This window comes from Dromiciops gliroides, chromosome X (assembly GCF_019393635.1).
Source record: "Dromiciops gliroides isolate mDroGli1 chromosome X, mDroGli1.pri, whole genome shotgun sequence".
Lineage (NCBI taxonomy): Eukaryota > Metazoa > Chordata > Mammalia > Microbiotheria > Microbiotheriidae > Dromiciops > Dromiciops gliroides.
The window spans coordinates 81,816,382-81,835,839 of NC_057867.1; the positions used below are offsets into that span (position 1 = coordinate 81,816,382).

The 19,458-nt window shown below is 45.3% G+C and overlaps 1 long non-coding RNA gene across 1 annotated transcript in view; it reads left to right on the plus strand.

The window, feature by feature from the left end:
- Positions 1-3,656, plus strand: part of LOC122733806 — a 32,002-nt gene extending 28,346 nt beyond the window's left edge. Inside the window, exons 4-5 of the long non-coding RNA XR_006353973.1 lie at positions 2,593-2,723; positions 2,830-3,656. This is a non-coding gene — a long non-coding RNA (uncharacterized LOC122733806). The remainder of the gene's footprint in view (positions 1-2,592; positions 2,724-2,829) is intronic.
- The last annotated feature ends 15,802 nt before the right edge of the window (positions 3,657-19,458 follow it).

Below are 19,458 nucleotides of genomic sequence, written 5' to 3' on the forward strand. Positions count from 1 at the left end.
AATCCGTGGGCATCCCCTCAATTTCCAATTCTTTGCCACCCTAAAAGACCCTGTACATCCTTCTCCTTTTTGCTGTTCATCTCCTTGGGATACAGACCCAGCAGTGCTATTGCTGGGTCCCCTTCAGAGACCTTGGGGCATGGTCTGGTCCCTTTCCACAGCTTCCTTTCCTTCATAGACATAGGGAGCAACTCCCAGAATCTGCTCTATGGTCGTTTCATGCTAGGCTGGACATCCTTCTCTTGTGGAGATACTTTCCCATCTCAGGCAGGGACGGGTTAACAAAATGGCTGTGAATAAAGGGGTCTAGTCTCCCAGATGATTTAGCACTTTTGCCTAGCCTGTGTGAAAATGAGTAGGATTGTCACCCTCCACTTGCACTGTCTCCTGAAACCTAATGCCGGTTTGCTGGGGAAGTAAACCTAGGGCCACTATTCCTGTAGGTGGAGAGATCAGAGGGAGAGAAAGGTTTGTATGCCCAATATTTTCTCTGACTCACGTAAGGGAATCCCTTTGGCTATGCTGTTTTTGCTATTTGTAGTCCCCACGATGTATGAGACTTCTTAACCTGTCCTAAGAATTCCCCTTGCAATCTATGGCCGTCTTAAGCTAGATTCTATGGGAGGCATGGTCCGGCGATCTGTTCAGCTCAGAGCTAAGGACAGGAGGCTGCTCTACCCCACTCCCCCCAAAAAGAGTAGGGGTGGGTGGAGGCTTACTTCAAGGAAGCTCTCAAAAGAACAGTTCCTCCTCTCCTTCTATTTTCAAATCTCCAAACTTTTATAAACTGGGGGAAAGGCCCCCCTCCCCTGTCTGTCTCTCACTGTTGGCCACAATCAAAAGACAGAAAGAGATCTTTTGAAATTATGCTTTTCTTTAAACTTTAAACATAAATAACAAAAGGAGTGCCTTCAGGCACACACAGAGACACAAAATACAAACACAGAACACACAGTCTCAGTGAGCAAAAATTAAAGTTTAGATGTAAAAGGTACTCCCTTGCTTCCCAGGATTACCATTGACCTCACCTATCTCAAGGTTAATTCCTTTTTTCTTTTTCACTCAAAACAAAAGCACCTAATTACTTCCTCTACTTAAGGAAATCCCTTTACACACATACACAGAGCTTAATCTATCTGATATGTCTATCTGAAAACCTGGCAGTAAGACTCATAACTTTTATAAAGTTCATATTTTCAAAGCCATGCCTCAGTTTCCTTTTTGAAATCCTAGTCCTGCAAGAAATTGTTCAGCACATGCTGCTAGAGTACTTGGCAGACGCCCCCAAAGTTACCCCAAGTTTCTCAGGAGGCACAGAGGTAATCTTGTGTGTCTTGGGAAGGGGCAATGGAAAAGTTTCAATTTTCCTTCCCTTTCCCTGGACAGCCCAGGATGCAGGTATCCTGAGTGTTCAGAGGGAGAAAGCAAGGGTGCATGGGCTAGGACAGACCTGAAGTAAGATACCACGTCAAGATCTCTGTCACCCAAGGGGAGATGTCTGACCCCTTGGACTCCTGTAGAATTCCCAACATTTGTCTTTTGGCAGTTTAAAGAGGAGTTTGGCCCCTTGTTTTCCTGGGTTTGTGCTGCAGCCACTGATGACACTGTGACTGTTTTGCCAGGTCCAAACTTTAGAAGTGATTTTTGTGAGTCCTCAGAGCCAGGGAACAAGCCTTTTACTGTGCCATCTTGGGCACATACATCTAATGTTCTGTTTGTCAACACTAACTCTTCCAATCCCCAAAGCAATCCATTGAATTATGGCAGCATGAAAGTGAAATTCAAGGGCCAAAAGTCAATTTCCAGGATGTTGCAGGTGGTAACTCTTGCATCTCTTGGTCTCGGGATCCCTGAATTTTCCCCAAAGGTTCTGCATTTCTCCTTCCTGAAAAGCTTTCTTTGCTAAAGATTCAGAGGCATTCCTGTAAACAAATTTCATATGGTAACTTATCGGCTTGGAAACAGATCACCACCAACCATTTCTGTTGGGGAAGACACTTCTCCAGGATGGGTTTTGTAAAGGAAAATATGGCTGCCAAGTAGAGGAGGTGGTTAGACAGATCAGATTCTGCAGATGCTCTCCTGAGGGACCTTTGCTGAAGTGTTCATGCACAGTTTCAATCCTGTGGGTAGCAATGATGGTAGTGAGGATGAAGATGGGAGTGTGTCAGTGTCATGTGAATCCTCAACATAATTGGACATTTCATTGCCCTTGCCAGTGAGGTACCATGAGCCACTCCTCTGCCTATCTGCCCAAGGCATTATGGGAGGCTTAGGGTTTTTTTTGTTTTTTCTTTTTTTTAGTGAGGCAATTGGGGTTAAGTGACTTGCCCAGGGTCACACAACTAGTAAGTGTTAAGTGTCTGAGGCTGGATTTGAACTCAGGTACTCCCGACTCCAAGGCCAGTGCTCTATCCACTGCACCACCTAGCTGCCGCATGGAGGCTTAGTTTTTAAAGCAAGAGAGCCCCGAAGTGAGGTCTGATGGGGAAACATCTAGTATTCAGGTCCTGGGGAACTGATAGCCACTTGCCTACTTGCCAAGCTGAAACTCATTGAGGTCTTTTGCTTCATTTTCCTCCATCTCTACAGGTCTTGCCATTCCATTGTCTTCAAGGTCCACATGGTAAGTGAGCCAGAGTCTTTCTGTGCCTTCCATGAGTCATTCAGAGAAATGAGGCCAGCAGTCCTTTCTGCAGTCAAATAGAGAGACAACATCAGAGGTAAGCAAAGATGATGGGCTTTTCCTTTGCCAACAGTCCTGCTCTGATAGTTGCTTCAGTGTCCAGTGCTCACTCCTTCTTGGCTTTTTTTCCTGTGGCATTGTAGAATCTCTCACGTTCAACTCCATTTAAGTGCTGCTGGCTCAAGGTTCCTTGCAAAGGACAAAAGTGTCTTGAGAGATGGTGTCTGTTGCAGGATCATACTGGTCAGCACTTCCTGCACCCTCCTGCATGGGCTTTGGCATTGAAAGGTAAATGAATATTAGAAGATCATCCAGGCATAGGCCTAGCTCACAAACCTGTGTTTGCCCCCTCTATGAACTCCCAGATGTTTTCTGCTAACTCTAGCTATAGCTTAATGTGGGAAATTGCCCCTATTTTGACCAAGAGTGGGAATGTGAAGGAGGATACCCTACTGGGATCCGGGCCAGGTCCCTTCTAGGCGTATCTCACTGATTAACTACCTAAGGTTCCCAGGAACTAGCCATTCCTGGGGACTATAAACAATTCCAGGAGTAGTCCTGGGGGGTTGGCTCCCCCTCAGGAGTATGTCCTGGGAAACTAAATGTTTATTCCAACTTCTCTGGCAGTGATCCTGAGCGAACTCACTTGGTGTCAATCATAAAATTAGCTCATCATACAAGCCACTTTTGGTGGCTACAAGCCACTTTTGTTTAAAGTCCTATATAAGTTAAAGTCAAGCTCCCACCTCTTTGGAGTCTCACCCATGGAGAGGATGCTCTGCCTGGGATATTCCCAATCGGGACTCTGGGAGGCTGTACCGGGACCCCCAGCCAATGGACTCAGGAGGTGGTGCTTCCCCGATTTGGTGATGTATTTTCCCTTTAAATCTCTACATAGTGGTTGCTTTTGCTTTAATAGTTACATTGTTAGGCTGCTTACTTTATTGCTGCTGCCAAACTACTATCTCTTTTCCTGTACTATAATACTCATTAAATCTAATTTTCTTCACTTGGTGTTGGAGTATCATTTTTGTAGGAGCAAATCCGAACATTATCCAAACATTATCCTTAACTATACAGGCATTTACAAGGGCTAGGCTTCTTCCCTACAGCTTATGTGGCAACATGATCTGTTCTCTGCAGCACCTGCCCGTACAAATGGCTAAGTGAGATCTGAAAAGAAGTTCTGGCTTTCCTACTTCAAGGCCCAGGGATTTCAATTGAATCATCTTTCTAATGATTCCCAAAGATACTTCAACTGCAGAATAACCTTTCTGATAACCCCCTGAACTACCTCCATCTCCAAGTGGATTCCAGCAGACACTTTACACTGTCCATGTCTACAACCAAACCCATTAACTTTGCACCTAACCCCTTTGGGCTCAGAATTTGGATGCCCTTGCCTACTGCCCCCTCTCACCAAACCCATATATCCATTCTCTTCCCAAGCTCTCTTGACTTTACTGTTGCAATTGTCTCCTCAGTCACACCCCCGACTTCACCTCAAACTCAGACTATTGCAGTGCAAGTGCAACCTTGATACCTCCCTCTTCAATACATTCCAGGGTCTCCTTATGACCTCTAGGATCAAATACCAAATTCTCTGGAATTCAAAGATCTTCAAAACACACCCTTCCTCCTAACTTTGCAGTCTTCTTCCTCCTTTTTTGTTGTTTTGTTTTGGGGTTTTTTTGTGGGGCAATGAGGGTTAAGTGACTTGCCCAGGGTCACACAGCTAGTAAGTGTCAAGTGTCTGAGGTCGAATTTGAACTCAGGTCCTCCTGAATCCAGGGCCAGTGCTTTATCCACTTCACCACCTAGCTGCCCTCTATTCTCTGGTTTATTTCCAATTCATCCTATGTATGGTTTGTTTGTACTTCAGCTGTTTGTATGTTGCCTCCCCTATTAGACTGTGAGGTCCTTGAGAAAAGGGATTGTCTTTGGCTTTTCTTTTCCTTGCTTTGTGCCTGGCACTGATTAGACTCTATAGTTTTCTTCCTCCTCAGATGGCATGAATTTTAGCCTCTTTCCCATCCTGTCCATCTCATGTATACACTCTCCAGCTTATTCATGTCTTTCTTATTGCACAGCCCTTGTCTTAGTTGACTCCCCCATCACACACTGGTACTTCCAGGTGTAGCTGCTCCTATACTAATTGAAGGACCCTCCCTCCTGTGTTTCCCTTTAACAATCAGCCAGTAGATTTGCTAAGGAGCAAAGGCTTTTACATGGCAAGAACACTAGTCACAAAGGATTTACCCCCCCACTCCCTCCAAAGCCACCCATATGCACTTGAGCACCTGAATTAAGCTTCCTACCTTTTCAGTGTGGAATGTTTCTTCTGAATCTGAAAGGCCTGCTTTTTTATATTTCAGTGCTTCTGCTTTTGCCCCTTGCTCCCTTCAGTGTAGGCTGCTGGGAGTCTAAACTGGGCATGCTATTACAATAGAAGAAAGTGTCATCTTCCAGACTGGAAACTCTATTCATCAATCAATCAGCCATTATTAAGCACCTACTATGTTCCAGGTTCTGTGATTGCTTCTTTGACAAATATTATCTCACTTGATCCTCACAACAAGCAAGTAAGGTACATGATGTTCTTCTCCCTCTTTCCAAATTAGGGTGCACAGGTGAAATTGCTTGTTCAGGATCCCACAGCTAGTAAGTCCTTGAGGCCATATTTAAACTCAGGTCTTCCTGACTCCAGGTTCACTGCTCCAGAGGGATATCAAAGTCTCCTTTTTCTGCTCTGTTACTGTCTATGTCTTCTGGTAAGTCAGTTAATGTTTCCCTTATGAATTGGGATGCTAAGGCATTGGGAGCCTAACAGCTTGTTGTTCCTGATATTGGTTTACCATTCATGGTTCCTTTCAGTCTAATGTAGTTTTCTTCTTTGTCTTTTGCATTGTTTAAATATCTGCTATTGCTTGGTCAGCATGAGCTCGTTTTAAAGTGGGGTGGGGGTGGGGTTAATACAATGCCCCATCTAAGTGCACATGGCTCCCTCTTCTGTAGCTTTAAGGAATTTCTTTTAGAAGAAACTGCCAGTTAAGAAAATTCCTCACATGTAGGAAGAGGTTGGGCTCTCAAATTGACATATATCTGTCTGCTTTTTATCCTTAGCCTTTTTATGGTTGACACAAAATTCAGGTTACTAGAAACCTTTGTGTAACTAAAAAGCAGATTCCTATAGTGTCAGTGACTGGACAGGTATTAAGAGGGGAAGTTAGGGGAGCAGCAGACCTCTTCTTGGATCTATCCTTAAGCCTCAAGGAGGTGGGTACACTGGTGGCCCCAGCCTGGGTTTTCTACTCTGAGATGCTCATAGAGCCAGTGTCCATCTTTGATATTTTCCTTCTCTGCCAGAGCTCAAACCTACCTGCTCTTTCTCCTGCTGCTGGTTGACCCAGCTCTGGGCTCAGTTTGCTTTGACTCTGCTCCTTCCTCTCTACTTCCAAACCCTAGGAATCTCTACCTTTTTTGGGATGGGTCCTCGTTATCACACCAGTTCCTAAAGGCATGACCAAATCTTTTAAGACAGTGCTTTTCACTCCAGGAAATATATACTTGACCTGTCCACACTTGGTTCAGATTGAGTGATTCAATTAATAACTGTTCTTGCCTAAGGAAGATATTCACCTACTTTGAAGTGGGAGGGATAATCAATGAAGCACCTCACTTTCACAGAAGGATCCTCCCACCTCTAACAATCTATGATCTAAGGGCCCCTTCCCCATTCCTTCCCTCCCCCATGGGCCAGCACTAGAGAGCATAGGAATAAATGGAGCTTTCCTTAAAATGGTAAGTGATATTTATCTAAAACCATCAACAGGCATTATCTGTAATGGGGATAAGCTTTCTAGCTTATCTAGCCTTCCCAATAAGATTAGGCATGAAGCAAGGATCCCCATTATAACCACTATTCAGTAATATACTAGAAATGTTATCTGTAGTAATAAGAGAAGAAAAAGAAATGGAAGGAATCAGAATAGGCAATGAGGAAACAAAAACTTCACTCTTTGCAGATAGCATATGTACAGATTCCTAGAAAATAAACTAAAAGCTATTCAGAATAATGAATGGCTTCATCACAGTTGCAGAATATAAAACAAACCCATATAAATCATCAAAATTTCTATATGTAACCAACAAAGCCGAGCAGAAAGAGATAGAAAAATTCTGTTTAAAATAATGGTAGACAGAAAGGGGCACAGAGACAGACAGAGAAGGGCACAGAGAGAGAGAGACAAAGGGAGACAGACAGAAATAAAGATAGACAGGCAGAGAGAGGAAGAGAGACACAGAGACACAGAGAGACACAGAGATACAGAGAAAGGGAGGGACAGAAACAGGTCGAATACTGCTCAAATCTTGCCTCTGTCACTGATGACCTGTGCATCACTGAGCAAGTCACTTAAGGTCTCTACATTTCAGTTCCCAGACCAGTAAAGTGAGGTTTCATTACCTAGCCTCTGATATCCCTTTCAGTCCCAGATCTATATTCCTATGTGTGACCTTAAGCAAGTCACTTCTGTCTGGGCCCCAGTTTCCTTATCTATAAATTGAGTAGGTTGGATAGATAACCTCTGATATCGCTATCTAAATTCTCGTGTATGATCTTGGGTAAATCCCTTCTGTAACATTGGACTAGATGGTCTCTGAGGTCCCTCCCATCTCCAGGTCATCTCCTGGATCATATTTTTTTTTTGCGGGGCAATGGGGGTTAAGTGACTTGCCCAGGGTCACACAGCTAGTATGTTTCAAGTGTCTGAGGCCGGATTTGAACTCCGGTCCTCCTGAATGCAGGGCCGGTGCTTTATCTATTGCACCATCTAGCTGCCCCCATCTCTTGGGTCATATGATCCTGTGGATCCAGTGAAGGCTGAAAGTAACGGCTGGATAGAGAGAGAACTAAGGCCACAGATACACACCATACATTGGACAATGTTGGTCTTACCTCAAAGGGCAAAGATGGCTTTGTTCAGAATGGAGTGTATCAGTTGGAGAGGGATGGAGACCATGGTTCAGGCCAATGAGACAATGAGCAAATAGCAAACCACTCTAGTATCTTTGCTAAGAAAACCCCACAGATAAAAGTCCATGGCATCATATAAAGGTAGACATCACAGAGTGTTGTTGTTTGTTCTTCATTCTCAGAGAAGACCACGACATCAGGGTGATGTCATGACTTGCAGTGATTTGGATTTGGCAAAGTCCCCAGCCTTACTCTTGCAAAGCCATCTGGGGCCAGTGGCAAGATATATATCAGGACAACTGGTAATAGCCATGGTCACAGAGCTTGTAAGTGTCTGAGGTCAGATTTGAACTCGGGTCCTCCTGAATCCAGGGCCAGTGCTTTATACACTATGCCACCCAGCTACACCCCCCCCACCCCCGCCCAGTCCTCTTGAAACTTGAGTCTCTGTTGGGTTTAGCCTGTCACCAAAGGATGTCATAGGAGAATGACCCTTGGTCTTGTAATGAAGGATGTAAATACCTGCAAAGATCTTTCAATCCCCCCAATCCCACCCCTCCAGATAATATGGGAACTTCAGCATCTGACAATCAACTCCAATCCCCACTGGTAGATGTCAGCTTTCCTGACAGGCATCCAGGCTCCCAAGGCTTAAAACACAAGTAGTTTTATTAAAACTGAATGAATGAATGAATGAATGAATGAATAGCACTGGATAAGTGTTTACTGTATGAAAATAACCATGCTAAAAGCTGCCATTACAAAGAGATAAAGAATCAGTGCTCTTAAGGAGCTCCCACTCTAATTGGGGATGACAATGCACACAGGAAGGGATACCTGTGACAAGGCCCAGGACTCCCAGGAAAACATCAGGGAGCCAGCCCTGCAGAGCTGGCAGTCTAGAGGGGACTACCCCACCGCCACTGCCACCACCATTAAGAAGGTGTTATTTCTTCTTTCTTGTGCTTTTGTCCTTTTGTTCTGATTGTTCTCTCACAACATGACTAATATGGAACTATGTTTAACATGATTGGAGTGTATAACCTATATCAGATTGCTCGCTGCCTTCAGGAATAGAGAGGGAAGGGAGGGTGGGAGAAAAATTTGAAACTCAAAATCTTCCAAAAACGAATTTTGAAAAGTATCTTTAAATGTAATTGGAAAAAACAAAATAAAATCTGATTATAAAAAGAAAATGGGATAGAGGGAAATATGCAGTTAATCATCAGAACTATAAATTTGAAAAGGATGAGCTCACCCATAAAACAGAAGTGTCTGGAGGAGGTGAGAAAAGGAGAGAGAGAATTTGAAACTGAAAATAAAAAGAATGTTAACAAATAAACAATAACTTCGGGTTTTAATTAATACAGTAAAAAAAAAGAGAGAGACAAAAGAAGAAAGAGAGAGGGGAAGAATGCCCAGACTAGATCCTCTTTAGAGATTTTGACCTTTCTGGGGATTGCCATGTGGTTTTACCCTCAGGAGAAATTGTGTGGCTTCCCTTGCTTGTGTCCTGCTGGAGACACGGCCTGATTGTGTGTGCTAGGAGGAGAGGTCCGAAGGGGGGAGCCTACCAGCTTGTGTTTGCCTGTAGGAAGTGAGAAGGAAGCAGGAACCTGGCCTGGGCTGAGTGTAGCAGAAAGTGTTGGGAGTCAGGGCTGGGCTCCATGTCCCTCGTCCTCTGGGCAAGGTTCAGGCGGTTGGTTCAGAGCAGGGGGTCCCTACCTTTTCAGGCCCCTTGGCTTCTCAAGAAACCTTCCCATGCCACTTACTCAATGAGAAATGCAATAAATTCTACTGCATATTCTCATTGTAACTGAAATCAAGAGATCCGTTTTCCTTCTCCCAGTGTATAGCACTGGATGGGATCATATCGTTATTTGCTGAATATTCTGTGTACCCCCTCGACAAGCTCCTCTTTCTCTCTGGGGCCGAGATGATGTCCAAGGGCCTCCTCCTCTTTAGAGCAATGAACTTCCAATTTTCCTTCCATACTCTCCCCGACAGGGCTCTCTGGAGGTCACTGGCTCATTCATTAAGCCAGGGTTGAGCTGCCAGGCTGCCTGGGACCAGCCCTGATAGCCCCCGCCTGAACCACTCTACCAGCAACCTCCCTGCCTGGCCTGATTGACCTCTGAGCCTGGGGTCCTGGACGGAACCCTGGTGAGATCTGCTGTCACAGAGATGAGGGCCTGCACTTCCCCCTCCCCAGTGCAGTTCCTGGCCAAGGTTTCCCATGTAGATAGATCCTGTCTATCTGGACACTGCTGAAGCCTATTTACCTCTTCCTCCCCTCCCTGAAGTTGATGTAGGAGGCAAAAAGGGGTTAATAGAAAAACCTAAGATCCAAGTTCTGATTCAGATATTAGCTCCAAAAGAGAGTTAGACCCCAGTTAATGGATAAATTATGCTAGGTTATCATACTCACAGTGATCCGTACCCATAAGGGACCATAATGGGTCAGGTCAAATAACAATGATAAAATGACAAGGGTATAGAAATTCTAATGAAAAATGAAGATATTTTGAAACTAGCCATGGGAATTGGAAAGAGACATGCGCAGAAAAGGCCAAATTTGTCCCCAGATTCACCTTATGACGTGTAAACCCCCAAAACACACCTCCACTGAAAAAGGTACCCACCTCAGGGGCTGGCTTAGGACCCCAGGAACTCCAAATTAGGATGAGACTGATAATCAGTTTATCCATACTATAAATATAACTGTCTTTCCTTTCCTTATTTGAGAGAGACCTTTCCACTTTTCTGGTTCTTTCCCTGTGATCACTCACAGTATTGCAATAGAACTTGGGAAACTGAGTCTTGTAATTCTTTTGGGACAACAGGATCAGTTTGACCCCAAATTTCCTGCCTGCATCAAAGTGACAGCTTCCATGTGGAGTCAGAGGGTCTGGGTTAGAATCCTGACTCTGACTTTCTAAGGTTCTAGGCACCTGGGTGACCATGACAATTCATGTGGCCTCTCTGGGGTTCCAGACTCCCCTCTGACATCCCTTTCAGGACTGGGTTCTAGAATGGATCCCTGTGGACAGGCTGCCCTGATACCCAGAGAGGAGACCTCTAGCCCTCTATGGTGGGGATGGGGAGGGAGGATTGAGAGGCTGTGAGTACTCTCTCTAGGTGGGAGGAGGGAGGGGGATCAGGCTGAAGTCACTGCTCTCCCTCCATGAGGCAGCTGCCCCAAAGTGGAAAAGGCTGCCTCAGGAGGAAAGGACTTAGTTCTCCAGCCCTGGCTGGATGCTCTTGAGTCCTGAATGTTGTACAGGGGATTGGCGCTCCTGCTGGCGCTCCGGCCTGGGCAGGAGCCAGGCATCTGCAGTCCTCTCCAACTCTGTGGGTCTGTGATTGGAAGATCCCATGACCCTAGGCTGCCTCTGAAGAGCCTCATTGTCCTCCCAGCCCTTCCCCCCTCCCAACTGTACCACCAGCCTGGGCTGCCACTCACAGGGATGAAGTTGCCCAGTCCCTCCTCCTCTCCAGATCTCAAGCCTTTCCCCAAGGCTGCTTCCTGCTGCTTCTCTCAATCAGCCCAGGCAATTTTCTCTTCCCAGAGACTCTCAATGGGACTTCTTCCCTCTTTCTTTTTATTTATTTTTTATTTTATTTTATTTTTTTTTGCAGGGCAATGAGGGTTAAGTGACTTGCCCAGGGTCACACAGCTAGTAAGTGTCAAGTGTCTGAGGCTGGATTTGAACTCGGGTACTCCTGAATCCAAGGCCAGTGTTTTATCCACTGCGCCACCCAGCTGCCCCCATTTTTTTGTTTGTTTGTTGGTTTGTTTATTTATTTATTTATTTGTGCGGGGCAATTGGGGTTAAGTGACTTGCCCAGGGTCACACAGCTAGTAAGTGTCTGAGGCCAGATTTGAACTCGGATACTCCTGAATCCAGGGCCAGTGCTTTATCCACTGGGCCAGTGCTTTATCCACTGTGCCACCTAGCTGCCCCTTTCTTCCCTCTTTCTGCTCCCTACCCACCCCTTGTTCACAAAGGAGCAGCTCTGCGGGCAGGTGTGCTGGGCAGGCTCCTTCAAACAACCTCCCATTAGCAGATCTAAATGAGCATGTAAATACTGATGGCTCATGCCCCAGACAGACCGGGGGACTCTGGAATCAACCAAGATTTGGATCGGGATATTTTTGACCACATCGACGACTTCAGGGACACCAGAACGCTTTTCTTCTTCCCAACACAAATAATGCAGGCCCCATGCACCTGTGTTTGCATTGGGGGTGGGGATGGAGGGTGAACTGGATAATTAGATGATGAAAGGCTCATAGATTTTGTAGCTGCATTATGGGAGTATTATGGGCCCCAGTTACCCCAGAAGTTCTCTGAGGAGGTCAAGGAACTTTTTCCTTGAAACCCCAGGAGTTTTTCCCCTGAGATCAAGGAAGCTTCTCCTTGAGCACAACCAAAGGACGGACACACCCAAAAGAGATAAGTAGCACCAGATTGAACTAAGCAAATTCGAGGACCACCACCCTGCATTTCAGTCCTCCTCCCCACCTCGATGAGGTAATCCTGTTAGGTGTGGCTGCACCAGGAGAGGACAAAGAAACCGCCCCCCAGCAGACTGCTAGGACCCACCAGGATGGAGTTAAGGACCGTCACCAGATTGCCCACGACCCACCGACAGACTCCTTCCAACCCATCACCCAATAAGGGACATTTTACCCACGCCATTTTAGCCCTATAAAAGGGCACTCCCCAAGCTAGTTGGGGAAGAAAGTGTTTTTTTAAACCTTCCTCCTGGCCAGTTTCTCTTGTACCCCCATCAACCTGTTCTTTTATTCCTAAATAGGACTTGCGCGAGAGTGTAATTCTTTACAGAGGAATCCTAAGGACCCACATGCTTTCTCCCCCATATAGTTTTGGCGCCCCATGTTGGGCGCCAGGTTATGTCATGGGGAAAATGGGGTAGGGTAGGGTTTGGGGTAGGGGTTAGGGGTACTTAGGAATTCCTTTTTAAAGAATTACACCCTCTTGCACACAAAAGCAATTAGAATAAGATAGTAGTTTATTTAAGGTCAGGGGAAGGGAAAGGAAACCATGAGAGAAATCTTTGGACTTCTCATGGGGAGAAAGGCATGGAACAGAGCATGGCTCTGAGATACCAATCTCCTGGAGCAGGAGACAGGCAGATACTTTTATAGAGGATTGACGGGGGTGACCATCAAAGTTCCCTTAATGATAGAGGACCATCCCCCACTGGTGGTGGCTGGAGGAGTAGGGTGAGGGGCGGCTGCAGATCTCTCAAGCCATCTCCTCAGGACACAAAAGCAGCAGCCACACCTAATCTTATCTCCCCAGGGGTGGAGGAGACTAGAATGAAGGGTGGGAGTCTGGGAGCTAGCTCAGTCTGATCTGGTTCCACTTATCTCTCTAGGCATGTCTGTCCTCTGGTTTAGTTTCTCAAGGAGAAGGTTCTTTGATGTGCCCCAGAGAACTTCTGGGGGTGCTCTGGGCCCATAATAGCTGGAAGGGACCTTACTGTTATAGGGGAAATTGGTGGGGGTTTGGGGTAGGGGTTCTTAGGAATTCCTCTTTAAAGAATTCTACCCTTTTGCACACAAATCAAATTATAATAAGATATTATTTTATTTAGGCGCTAGGGAAAGGAAACCAAGAGAGAAGTCCTTGGACCTCTTCTCACGGGGAGAAGGCATGGCACAGAGGCATGGCTCTATGAGATACCTATCTCCTTGAGCAGGAGACAGGCACATCCTTTTATAGAGGACTGTATGAGATGATTATGGATTTGAGTCAGATTAAACTCTGAGGATGGGGTCTGGAAGATACCCAGCCCTGCCCCAGTATAGTTAGTTTAAAAGTTTATTGCTTGTCAAATTCTCACTGTCTCCTTTAAGTTTTATTGCCAATTAATAGTATTTTTCCTTCTGCTCAGTCTCCCCACTTGTCAGCTACATCTTAGTTTTATCTGGAATCCATCATGTGTCAGAACCCCAGTCCCAGTTGAGTGGGTCAGGGAGTTTGCCCACCAATTCAATACTCGAGACTCAAGAAGAAAGGACAAGGCTCGGCATAGGATTCGGCAATTAAGTTGAGACCAGATGTTAAGTGACATGTCTCTTTTTCTCAGAGCAGAATCCCCTTGACCCTAGGTTCCCAACAATGGATTATTCTATTATTCTTTATTCTATTTCCTTGATTTCCCAACATAGCCGAAGATAAATTTTAACCCTCATCCTTCTAAAAGTAACACCACTGCAAAATGACCGAGTGACTCTTGCTGTTATTCAAGTTAAATATCTTTAGAGATAGGGGCTGGGATAGGGGAGTCAGTGGGAACTGTCAGATCTGAAACATCTGACTGTCACTCCCCTGTTCCCTCTTCCTTTGGTTTGACCTTGTTCCCCTTCCCCTTTTCCCCCTTGTTCCTGGAACACATATGCATGTCTCCACACGCTGATCACGAGCTAAACACGCACCCTGGGTGAGACAGGATTGGATGTTAGATTGTGAGCTCGCCCTAGTGTGCGTGGGGACTTCCTCTCTGACCAACATTCCTATAAAATGTCAAGGCATGTATTAGCTATTGCGACTCAGTTATTGAGTTTGCCCATTCCCGCGGGAATGTAATAAATCTGTCTCTGCTTGACTTGGTGGTCTCCTCGAGTTATTTGGGTAAACTGAGGCAGTTTGCCCCAAACAGGACCATAGTGGTCTGATGGGATGATTATGACTGTGGAAAGCTCCCTTATTGGGGGAGGACCATCCCCCACTGGTGGTGGCTGGGGGAAGTTCGGTGAGGGGTGGCTCTGGATCTCTCAAGCCATCTCTGTCTCCTTCATGCCACAAAGGTAGCAATCACACCTAATCTTATCTCCCCAAGGGGTGGGGGATACTGGAATGAAGGGTGATGGTCCTGGAGCTAACTCTGTCCCAATCCTGTGCCACTTATCTTTTAGGTGTGTCTGTCCTTTTGATGTACGCTGGAATCTGGGGTCAAATTGATCGTGAGTGGTCCCAAAAGAATCATAAGACTCAGTGACTCAGTTTCCCAAGTTTTATTGCAATACTGTGGGTGACCACAGGGAGAGAACCAGAATAGTGAAAAGGTATCACTCAAATAAGGAAAGGAAAGACAGTTATATTTATAGTATGGATAAATTGATTATTAGTCTCATTATAATAATCTCCACCTTGGGGAGGTACAGGGGAGAGCCTGTCCTTCTCATTATAATATTCTCCACCTAGGGGTTTTACAAGGGAGGGCTTATCCTAATTTGGAGTTCCTGGGGTCCTAAGGCAACCCCTGAGGTGGGTACCTTTTTCTGTGGAGGCGTGTTTTAGGGGTTTACACGTTATAAGGTGAATCTGGGGACAAATTTGGCCTTTTCTGCACATGTCTCTTTCTGTTTTCCATGGCTAGTTTCAAAATATAATAATTTTTCATTGGAATTTCTATAGGTTGTCTTTTTCCTTTATTGTTATTTTGACCTGACCCGTTCTGGTCCGTTCTGGATGTTGATCACTATGGGTATGAGAACCTAACATAAGTTATCCATTAACTGGGATCTGACTCCCTTTTGGAGCTAATATCTGAATTAGAGCTTGGGTCTTGGGTTTTTCTATTAACCTTTTTTTTCACCTCCTACATCACTTTGGTTTAATTTCTCAAGGAGAAGTTTCTTTGATGTACCCCAGAAAACTTCAGGGGTGCTCGGTCCATAACATTTAGGGACCAGGAAATCTAGTTTCCCTCTCAATTTTGTAGATAAAGAATCTGAGACACAGAGAGATTAAGTGACTTCCCTAGGGTCACACAGTGACCCCCTGTGTGTGTGGCTGAGATCTTCTATAATTCAAATCCAGCACTCAAACTGATGTGGGATGGAATTTGGGGTCAAATTGATCGTGGGTCATCCCAAAAGAATTACAAGACTCAGTGACTCAGTTTCCCAAGTTGTATTGCAATGCTGTGGGTGGCCACAAGGAGAGAACCAGAAAAGTAGAAAGGTGTCTCTCAAATAAGGAAAGGAAAGACAGTTATTTTTATAGTATGGATAAATTGATTATCAGTCTCATTATAATAATCTCCACTTTGGGGAGATACAGGGGAGGGCCTGTCCTCATTATGATATTCTCCACCTTGGGGAGGTACAGGGGGGGTGTCTATCCTAATTTGGAGTTCCTGGGGTCCTAAGCCAACCCCTGAGGCGGGTACCTTTTCCTGTGGAGGTGTGTTTTGGGGGTTTACACGTCATAAGGTGAATCTGGGGACAAATTTGGCCTTTTCTGCACATGTCTCTTTCTGTTTTCCATGGCTAGTTTCACATTTTTCAGTAGGATTTCTATACCCTATCTTGTGTCTTATTTTATCCCCTACTCCCTATCGCGAATAGACCCTCCCCTTTAATTGATTACTCAAGGGTTACAATCTCCCAGCAAAGACTAGCTAATCGGAATGCAGTATTCCCAACCCTAATTATTGACCTAATTGAGACCAGCTCAGGCTCCTAGAACCATGTGATTTTGTTTGCCCGAGTGGGAGGAAAGGATCTGAGACCTTTGTCCTACAAGGAGGTCAGGAGGGGTATGATTGACTGTTATATCCTCATTGAGAGGAGACAACTACCCATTTTCTCACAGTCCTGTTATGGGTACTGATCACTGTGGGTAAGAGAACCTAGCATCCTGACTTGTAAGTTATCCATTAACTGGGATCTAACTCCCTTTTGGAGCTAATATCTGAATTAGAGCTTGAGTCTTGGGTTTTTCCTATTAACCCCCTTTTCACCTCCTACATCAAAACCAGGCCCTTATTAGGACCTTTCTCCTTATTAGAAGCCCTGGCCTCTATTCAAATGGCACAATGACAACTTTAGCATTCTCACAGAATGGGGCTGAATGAGTTTCTCACAGCCCTGACAATACAGGTGCCTTTGAAGAAAAGAAAAGGTCCAGACTGGCTTCTTTTTCTCCATCCACAGAACAGACAATGTCTGAGTTTAAAAGGAACTTTAAGGACTTTTTGTCTGTTTTCTTTCATAATCTGACTAATGTGGAAATGCTTTGCATAACTACACATGTATAACTTATGTTGAATTGCTTGCATTCCTAAGGAGGGGTTGGGGAGGAAGGGAGGAAGAGAATTTGGAAGACAAAGGAAGAAGTAGACTTAAAGAGCAGGGTCAACCAGCAACAGGAGGAAGAGGAGGTAGGACTGAGCTCTGGCAGAGAAGAAAAATATCAAAGATGGACACTGGCTCTATGAGCATCTCAGAGTAGAAAACCCAGGCTGGTGCCACCAGTGCACCTGCCTCCTTCAGGCCTAAGGATGGTTCCAAGAAGAGGTCTGCTGCTTCCAACTTCCCCTCTTAATACCTGTCTGGTCACAGACACTATAGGAATCTGCTTTTTAGTTTCACAAAGGTTTCTAGTCATTTGAATTTTTCCTCAACCACAGAGAGGCCAAGGGTAAAATAGAGACAGGGATAAGTGTCAGTTTAAGCAGACAGTCCAACTTCTGACTAAATGTTAGGAATTTTCCTAATCCCTAATGTTCCATCTAAAAGCAATTCCTTAAAGCTGCAGAACATTGAACCATGTGGACTGAGGTGGGGCATCATATTAGCTCTAGGCTCACTTTAAAACTGAGCTTGCACTTGTCAGGTGGTGTTACACTTAGATCAGAGATCATGGTGTTATGGGCCTAGCACCCCAGAAGTTTTCTGGGGTACATCAAAGAAACTTCTCCTTGAGAAACTAAACCAAAGGAAAGACCTAAAGACATAAGTGGCACCGGATAGGGACTGAGCTAGCTCCAGGACCACTACCCTTCATTCTAGTCTCCCCCACCCCTGGGGAGATAAGATTAGCTGTGGCTGCTGCCTTTGTGGCATGAGGAGGAGGGAGATGGCTTGAGAGATCTGCAGCCATCCCTCACCCAACTCCCCCAGCCACCACCAGCGGGGGAAGGTCCTCCCCCAATAAGGGAACTTTCCACAGTCAGATGATCACTCCCATCAGTCCTCTCTAAAAGTACCTGCCTGTCTCCTGCTCGAAGAGATAGGTAGCTCAGAGCCATGCCTCTGTGCTATGCCTTCTCCCCTTGAGAAGAAGTCCAAGGATTTCTCTCTTGGTTTCCTTTCCCTAGCACCCTAAATAAACTATTATTTTATTCTAATTGGATTTGTGTGCAAGAGGGTGGAATTCTTTAAAGAGGAATTCCTAAGGACCCCTACCCCTTTCCTGGACCCCCACTCTATTTCCCCCATGACAATGGAACATAGGAACATCCCGAGATCACAGAATGTTAGATCTGGGAATTCCCTGAGATCAGAGAACATGGAATGTCAGGGCAGGCAGGGACTCAGGAACAGAAAACCTCAGAGGTTGGGAGGATCATCTTAGCATCACAGAATGCCAGAGCTGAAAGGGACCTTGGAAGGCAGAATGTCACTGCTGTAGAGGGATCCCTGATTGGCCACACTAGAAGGGTTCTCAGCACAGAGACAGACAGCCAGAGTGGGGAGGGTTGTGAGAACACTGAGCAGCATTGCAGGAAGGCATGTGAAAGAATGGACTCATGTAAACCCGGCAGAGCTCAATTTCCTGACATGGTATGAGTGGCTGGAGCTAGCTGGTTTGGCTCAATCAGTGTAAATTATAGATGAGGTTGATGTGGGCAGGAAGTTTGGGGTCAAACTGATCGTGTCATCCCAAAAGAATTACAAGACTCAGTGACTCAGTTTACCAAGTTTTATTGCAATGCTGTGAGTGATCACAGGGAGAGAACCAGAATAGTGGAAAGGTATCTCTCGAATAGTGAAAGAAAAGACAGTTATATTTATAGTATAGATCAATTGATTATCCATTTCATTATAATAATCTCCCCCTTGGGGAGCTACAAGGGAGGGCCTGCCCTACTCATTATAATATTCTGTACCTAGGGGTGTTACAAGGGAGGGCTTATCCTAATTTGGAGTTCCTGGGGTCCTAAGCCAACCCCTGAGGTGGGTACCTTTTTCAGTGGAGGTGTGTTTTGGGGGGTTACACGTCATAAGGTGAATCTGGGGACAAATTTGGCCTTTTCTGTGCATGTCTCTTTCTGATTCCCATGGCTAGTTTCAAAATAGAATCATTTTTCTTTAGAATTTCTATACCCTTGTCTTTTCCTTTATTGTTATTTTGACCTGACCCATTTGGGTCCGTTATGGATGCTGATCACTGTGGGTACGAGAACCTAGCATTTTGACGTGTAAGTTAAACATTAACTGGGCTCTAACTCCCTTTTGGAGCTAATATCTGAGTTAGAGCTTGGGTCTTAGGTTTTTCTATTAACCCTTTTTTCATCTCCTACATCAAGGTGAATCACCCAATCAATGTAAATGAGGAAGCATAAACAGACATTGAAGCCCTCTGTGTTCTGGCTTGTTCAAAGGGCAGGGAGTAGGATTGGGGTCCCACACCTTTTCCAGGGGAAATCCAGATCAAGTTAGCACCGTACCTTCAATGGAATATAATCTCTCTAGAGGCAAATTGTAATGTGTAGCAAAGCAGCATCTGCTAGCTCTAAATGACTGGTTGCCATGGTGACTGGTGGTTGCCAGGGATACCTGCAATCCTGAATTGCTGGCACTCAGACTACCTCCTTATCTGACCTCCATTATGATCTCTAGGTGGGAGGAGGGGAGGGCTTCTTCGCAGCTTTGTCCCGGACTGCCAGCTGGGAGCAGATCTAAATCACCAGGGACCACAAAATATCAGGAGATACCACCTATGAACTATCGTGTGTACACAGGCATATATAT